The sequence below is a fragment of the Mirounga angustirostris genome, unplaced genomic scaffold, assembly GCF_029215605.1.
Source record: "Mirounga angustirostris isolate CCGP_5_RB_7025 unplaced genomic scaffold, mMirAng1.0.hap1 SCAF_14, whole genome shotgun sequence".
In the NCBI taxonomy this organism is placed as follows: domain Eukaryota; kingdom Metazoa; phylum Chordata; class Mammalia; order Carnivora; family Phocidae; genus Mirounga; species Mirounga angustirostris.
The window spans coordinates 71,525,050-71,533,028 of NW_026991722.1; the positions used below are offsets into that span (position 1 = coordinate 71,525,050).

Sequence of the window (7,979 nt, forward strand, 5' to 3'; positions counted from 1 at the left end):
CCCACTGCCTGTGACCCACCTGCACCCAAATCTTCATCTCGAGTCTGCTTTGGGGAGACCCAAACCCAGGCAGCCATGAAAAGGTGATGGAAAAGGGAACAGCCTATCAGAAGGCCCCGAGGGCTGAGATCTCAGCTTTTCAAAGAACAGAAAGAACAGATGTGGACAGGGAGGGAGCCGGGGGCCGGCACGAGGTGGTGCTGGGTGTTAGACGGGGCCCAGCTGGGCAGGGCTTCTCGGGGAGAGCCCAGGACGATGGAGGAAGAGCACTGCGGTAGCATCATGAGCAGGGGAGAGACGTGACCCAGCTACTCTTTCAGATGTTCCGCTGGCCTAGACGTGCATGCACAGGTGGATAAACAGAAAGTGCCCCGTCCACACCATGGAGTATCATTCATCCAAAAGGAAGAATGAAGTGCTAACACGTGCTATAACACGAACCTCAAAACACATCACCTTAAAGAAGCCAGAAACCAAGGGTCACTTCTTTGTAGGTCTCCTTATATGAGACATCCAGAAGAGGCGAATCCACAGAGACAGAGAACAGATCAGTGGCTGCCAGAAGTTCAGGGGAGGGAACAGGGAGTGACAGCTAATAGGTGTGGGGTTTCCTTTTGGGGCCATGAGAATGGCTGGAACTCAACAGAGCTGCTGGTGGTACAACACTGCATGAATCAAATGCCACTGAACTGTTCAGCTTACCAGCTTATGTTCTGTGGATCTCAGGGGGGGACCCTGCTGGCTCGCTGGTGGACAATGCACTGGGTCGAAGAGGGAGGCAGGGAGGCAGGGACAGGACCTAGGATGTACAGGAACCTTCCAGGCCAGAGGTGGCGGCGGTCTGGGTGAGGCTGGCATCAGAGAAACAGGGCGAACGGGCCATTTGAGAGCCTCGTGGCACTGGCAGGCAGGCCTCAGACTTGGGCAGAACCCAGGGTGAGCGTTAGCCAGGCTCTCTCTGGGTGCCACCTGCCCTGAGTTGAACTTCCTGCAAACTCCTTATTGCGCAGGTGACAGACCCGATGTACCCACTCCCAGGGGCACCACCAGCTGCCACTCACTATTGCTGCCGGGGACAAACGGCTGCAGCCTCCCTGGAGCTTGGGGGCTCAGAATTAGGATATGTCCATCCATAACTGCCCGCACCCCATGATAAAGCAGCAGGAATAATAGTAATACGTAACATTAATACTGGGAGAGGAACCTTCTCTCCCACAGAGCGAAGAAGTCTGTCTGGAGGGCCGCTTTGGGGCATATCCTGGCATCAGGCAACCTGTGGAACCCTCTCCTGAACACTGCAGGGATCTGTATGATCCCATCTAAACACCAAGGACATCACCTGGATAGGTGTTCCTCTGACTGTTGGCTGCCAAACCATGGCATCAGAACCACCTCTGCTTGTTGAAAATACAGATTCTGGGGCCCTGGCCTAACTCTCCAAATCAGAATGCTTGGAACCCCAGAATCTGCATTTAACAAGCACCTACGAGATGTTGTTACACAACAAAGCTTGAGAACCACAGGCCTAGGTCACAAAGGTCCCTCCCCAATGTCCAGAATCAGCAGAGAAGTCAAGACCCAAATCATATACATCTACATGTTTAATGAGAAAGATGAAAATAATCTCAGCTCTGAGCCAAAAGGGAAGAAATGTCACCAAATCACAAATGTTACAGAACAATAGAAATTCTTGCCCTGGAGTACACAGGGTAGGGGAGCATGGATCAGCATCGGTTGAAACCAGCCTGCTGACCAAACCCCTCAACTCTAACTGGGTGTCCTAAACAGCTCATCGGTGCTCACTTCCCACAGCCAGGCTCCCAGAGTGGAAGCTGGACCTAGAAGCAATCCAGTTCTCACACCTGAGGGAGCCCTAGAATCACCTGAAGGGCTTCTTAGAGCACTGATCACTGGGTCCCAGGCCCAGAGCTCCTGATTCAGCAGGTGGGGCCCAAGAATTTGCATTTCTAATAGGTTTGCTGGTGAAGCTGAAGCTACTGGCTTGGAGGGCGGGGAGAGGCATATCTTCTCCCGTCCACATGGAGGAGGTAATCGGGTTGGTGAGCTAGCACCAGGGAATACAGTGTGTTGGTCCTCTGGAGTGAAGACATAGAATGGGATAGTTGAACTGGAGCAACAAGAATCATGTGATCAGGGCGCCTGGGTGGCTCAGTTGGTTAAGCGACCGCCTTCAGCTCAGGTCATGATCCCAGGGTCCTGGGATCGAGTCCCGCATCGGGCTCCCTGCTCTGCGGGGAGCCTGCTTCTCCCTCTCCCACTCCCCCTGCTTGTGTTCCCTCTCTCGCTGTGTCTCTCTCTGTCAAATAAATAAATAAAATCTTTAAAAAAAAAAAAAAAAGAATCATGTGATCAGGAGAAGGAATGGAATGGAGGTACCAAAAGGCTGAGGTCCAAGAGGGCACACAAGACAGGTCACCCACTTCACAGGTGGCCCAGCATTGTCCCTGGTCACAATCATTCATCCCAAACAGAATCTAATCCAATCAGTTTTTACAAAGGACTGACTATGGGCCAGAACCTGTGCTAAGGGATTCTCAGGGAAAGTGTCCCCATCCCTGACTACAAAGATCCTTTGGTCTCCAGTGAGCAAGAAGACCCTTCTACCTACTTCTGTAATAATACCAGTAAAAGAAATTCCTAGCCGCTATAACATTAGCAAATAATTCAATTATCAAATCATAAGTGCTTACTAAATGGCTCCTATTGGCCAGCACTGCGCCGAATTCTGTAGGGAAACCATTGTATAAGATGGGTTCCCTGACCTGGAGATACGAGCTCGCCTCCATGAGGAGGGTCCGTAATATGAAACTTCATCAGCTCAGTGTGGGAATTCCGAGAAGACTGCTCAAAAAGAGTTGAAACTGCTTCCCCTCACCGCTGCCTGAAGATACAGGTGACAGGTAGAGCTCAGGAGCCACCTGGACCACAGGGTGACCAAAAGGACGGAAGTCACAAGCTGAGGAAGGCAAAGCGGAGAGTAGAGGAGGCTGTGTTTCTGATACATGGGGTCACCACACCAGTGGTGAGATGAAAATTAACTTCTATCTTGTTTAACCCCGTTTTGTTTGTTTTCTCTGTTCTATATAGCCAGACTTAATCCTGGATGACTCCTGAGGGCCAAGTAACCAATTTTACCGGACACTTGGGTTAGGTAAGAATCCCATGCTTGGCCTGGGTAAGTCTCCTTTCCCAAGATGAACACACTGAGCCAGCTAAGACAAAAACCACCTAAAGTCAGTGATACTAGACATATACAAGCTGTTATGACCCTCAAAGAGCTTTGGAATTGGACAAGTCTTACAGACTTTCTGATCCATTTGATAGATGAGGAAGTTGAGACTCAAAAGAAAAAAAAATTTCCCAACTTCTCCAGGCTAGGACTTCTTCTACTAAAGTAACTTTCATCAGAAAGATCTGCTCATTAACTAGAGGAGTCCATAATAGTACTTTTGCCAGATCTAAAAATAGAAAAGAACAAAACAATTTCACAGAACATCTCAATTAATTAATTGCCCAAAGAAGTCAAGCTCAGGTCCTTAGGAACAACACAGAAGCTATTTATATATTTATGAGAGGGGGAAAAAATGCATAATGTGACTTTGCACATTTAACCCTGTCCCAATATTTACAGCACACTCCTGTCTGTCTTGGCAAGCAGGTGTCAATTCTATATTTGTGCCTAAAACTTTCTCCTAAAGCCAATTTATCACTCAACTAATCAGGAGATGTTTATTGGCTGGGAATTCATCAGGAAAATTCCATGACCAGGGGTTGTCTGCTGCAGGCATCATTTAGAAAAAAAGGTAGGTTAGACAGTTTAAGAAGCAAGTTGATTTTTTGAGAAGAAATTCTTGGAAGAGGAAATTTTAAAAATCAAGTGCCTATAACCTGAGGCTACCACCTCACTTTCAAATTTCCATCCCCTTCAAGAGGGAAACAACCTAAAGCTCCAGAAAGAATTAAGACAGGATCTAGCCAGGGGACTGTGGAGATGATAATGCATGAGAAAGGCAAAGATGTTCACACTGGCATTGTTTATAATGGAAAACAAAATGGAAACATAATTACCCATTAACAGGAAGATTTTTTTTTTTTAGTAAATTATAAGCAGGCCGTGGAATATTACATAGCCATTACAAACAATGGGGCAGATCTACACATGCATCTGTGGGAAGAGCTCTAGAATATGAACTAATTTGTTTTTTTTTTTTAATCAACAGCAGGAGCGCCTGGGTGGCTCAGTTGGTTAAGCATCTGCCTTCGGCTCGGGTCATGATCTCAGGGTGCTGGGATCAAGCCCCGAATAGGGCTCCCTGCTCAGCGGGGAACCTGCTTCTCCCTCTCCCTCTGCCCTTCCCCCTGCTCGTGCTCTCTCTCTCACATTCTCTAATAAATAAAATCTTAATAAAAAAAATCAAAGTGCAAAAGAGTGTGTGCACCATGCCTTCCTTCACATAGTTAAAAAGAACACACATATGGAATAAGATGTTTCTGGAATGATAAATAGGTGGTATCTTTAGAGTGAAAGACTGAATTTTTGTTGGGGGAGTTCATTTTGTAACTGTATGTACTATTTGAACTATTTTTACCAAGCACATGTGGGGTTTTTTTTAAGTATTAACAGGGCTTGGTACAAGAGTTGTAAGTCTTTTTTCTTTTTTTAAGGGAAACAATGTATAAGCAATTGCTTTCAAACTCTGTTCTCTGGAATCCTAAAATTTTTAAAATATGTCCGGCAAGGAGTGGGCAGGACTGCTAACCTGGTTCCAGCCGGAATAGCTGTGCTTTATAGCCTATGTTCCTGGACAATATTTCTTGCAGGAATAAAAGAGTTCCACCACTAAAAAATACATTCCAAAAACCACTGGGACAAGGGCAATGTAAATGCACAAGGTTATTTATATTGTTTTTATTGAGAAAAATGTGCCCAAGTTTTCCAGCACGGACCTAAAGGAAGGCTGTTTATTCAACTCTCAGGAATTGATAGGGTCTGAAATCCACATTTCTGGAATCCCTGAGGTTTATCCATGGAGTAAGATGAACAGTGTCTCTGCCCCCACCCCCCAACACACACACAGAATTCATGTTTACCTGGAACCTCAGAATGTGACCTTGTGTGGATATAGGGTCTTTGCAGACGCAGTAAGTGAAGATGAGGTCACCCTGGATGAGCGTGGGCCCTGAGTCCAATGACTGGTGGCCTCATGAGAAGAGGAGAGGACACATGGGGACACACACGGGGAGAGAGCCATGTGACTACAGAGGGAGAGATGGGAGTGACGTCTCAACAAGCCAAGGAACACCAGTTGTAAAGACACCGGGTTTGTAGTAATTTGCTGTGGCGGCCCCAGGACACTGACACACTCACCAAAGGACGAGAGAAGGAAAACCATGTGCACAGGCCACGAACCAACAACTAAACCAAAAGAGGTTTCCACCCTTCAAGCAGGAAACAACCTCTACTGCATCGCTGTCAAACTTGGGCGTGCTCAGCTTCACCTGGAAGGCTTGTTAACACACAGATTCCTGGGCCCCACCTGCAGAGTTTCTGGTCACCCAGGTCTGGGGTGGGGGCCCGAGAATCTGCACCTCTAACAGGTCTCCAGCTGCCGAAGCTGCAGGGCCAGGGACCACCCTTTAAGAAGCATGTTCCAAACAGAGGCGAGCTCACGGCACCCACTCCCCAAAGCTGCTACCTGAGAAGCAGCACTTCCTTCTTCTTCACAGGTTAGCCTCTCAGGTAAGGTGTTTTTTTTTTAACAAAAGGTTCTACAACTAACAATTTAAAAAAGAAACTTGAAGAAATCTGCAGTGTCTCCTCTCCTCCCAAAATACCTTAGACTGTGTAGGAGACATCTGTTGTTTTTGCCTCCCCGGGCTCCAGTCCTCCTTCTGCTCATCTCTCCGGGCTTTCCTGTGGGAGCCTTCCTTGCCCCACTCCTAGCCCATGGGGTTCATGGCGAAAGATGACACCTAGCACCGGTGACCCAGCCCAACCAAGCAGTGACTGGTTCCAGGATGGGCACCTGCTGGGCCCCTTAGATGAAATTCGGGGGAAAATGATGAACTTATTGAGAAAAAGCAGTTCTTTCCCCTAGAATTGCAGAGCTGGGAGGACGGGGGAGCACCAGCAGCTTCTCTGACACTCATGGGGAAATCCTGCCCAGGGACATCGTCAACAGTGGACAGGAAAGCCTGGAGCAGCCAGGGAGGGAATTCCCTAAGCTGCCGTCTGAGCCCCTGGATGCAGCTATACCTGAAGCTGCCCGACCAGAAAATCCGTGCCTTCATTTTCCCATTGCAGAGCCAATAAATTCTTGTGATTCATAGACAGACAGACAGACAATTTACTTAGCTGGTTCGAACTGGGTTTCTCTGGATGGCAACCACAGGATTCCTGACTAATACACATCTCAATACTGTCTCCCAGGAAGCAGGGACCTGAAGAGGGATGAACCAAGTGACATCAAGGACCCTTCCCGGTCAGGACTCGGCGCACTCACACGTCACAGGAGCAAAAATGTGGAGGAAGGTCTAATTTGGGGAAAGGTCCTCAGAATCCACAAGCAGGTCCCGGTTCAAGAGCTAACCTGTTAAGGAATTCCTCGGGCAGACTTTCCGGAATCGGTGACCTCATCCGACAGGAGGCGTCTGGCTGGAGCAACAGGAGCCCACCTGCAAGCGGCTCGAGCCGTCGGGACGCGTGTCCTTCACTGGAGGCAGAGGCCGAAGGGTGGGCGGCGGCAGGGCCGCCTGGGAAGCACGTTCGCGCCATCGGGGCCCCGGCGGCGCGCCCGCCTTCCGCTCCACCTCCTCCGCAAGCCGGCGGGCCCTCCCCGCGCCGCCGCACCACCCGTCAGCGAGTCCCCACGCGACTGCGTCGCAGGCAGCGGAGAAGGCCGAGCAGAAGGACCCCCTCCGCCACATTCCCTCCTCCTCAAAGAGACAGCGGGCCGAAGAAACCCTCTTCCACCTCATTGGCTAGACCCTGGTCACATGGCCACGTCTAAACTAATCACTGGCGAAGAGGGAGCTGATTGACACCGGCGGCGACCCATCAGGGCTCACTGCTGGAGCTGGGCCCCTCCCCTCCGGAACGAAGGCTTCCCTAGCAAGGAAGCCACGTGGCTGCTGCAGGGACTATTCGCTCTGTCCCTCCCTCCGCGCACCACGTACCCACCGGAGATTTCCGACCGCGGGAGGGGTCCTTCCGAGCTCGAAAAGGTTCAGCCCGGACCACAGCCCTGTTGCTAAAAGCATCTGAGCCCCATTCCCCCGTGAGTTCCAGCGGGGGACCCAGGAGATGTCCGAAATGCTGAGGTCGGGAGGGCATCGTGACCTCTTCGGGGTCAACGGCCCAGAGGGTTGCCGCTGCCCTCCCGCCCCGGAGGTGCCCACCTCCCCAGCTCTCCATGAATCAAGATCCAAAGCCAAATCCCTCCTCAGCCGCCGACCATCTGCAGTTGTTCGCACACCTGTGTTCTGGTCCCAGGAGCCCCCGAGGTGCTAATGAAGGCGGCAGGCCCGGGACACAGCCGTGCCAAGTCTGGCCAGTCCAACCGCAACGAAGCTTCACAGTCCCCATCCTGAGGCTCGCAAACCACAAGCAGGCAGAGCTGGGCCTCTGCTGCCACTAGTTCAAGATGATGAGGTGGCACACCCCAGCTACTCTTGCTGTCTTCATTTGGGGACCCCCAGAAGCAGATAGGAGACAAGAATTCGAGTGCAGGTGATCGATCTGGGAGGTGACCCCAGGACACATCAGGCAGGGTGTGGCGCCAGGAGACAGGGAAGGAGTCCACAGAGGCTGTGTTATCAAGGAGAGCAGGGCGGAGGCACACAGCGCTGGGGGCCACCCGGTTCCATCTGCCGGCAGCCGTGGGAGCCAGTGGAGAAAACACTGGGAGGTATCCCACCCCAAGGAGAATTCAAGGACTCCCGGAATTCATTAGTTCCTG

General features: G+C 50.6%; 1 protein-coding gene across 1 annotated transcript in view; it reads right to left on the bottom strand.

The window, feature by feature from the left end:
* LOC123841535 (transmembrane protein 132B) overlaps positions 1-6,969 on the bottom strand; it is a 328,953-nt gene extending 321,984 nt beyond the window's left edge. The window contains exon 1 of the mRNA XM_064578205.1: positions 6,612-6,969. The gene's annotated coding sequence lies outside the window, so the exon portion shown is untranslated. The remainder of the gene's footprint in view (positions 1-6,611) is intronic.
* Positions 6,970-7,979: the final 1,010 nt, after the last annotated feature.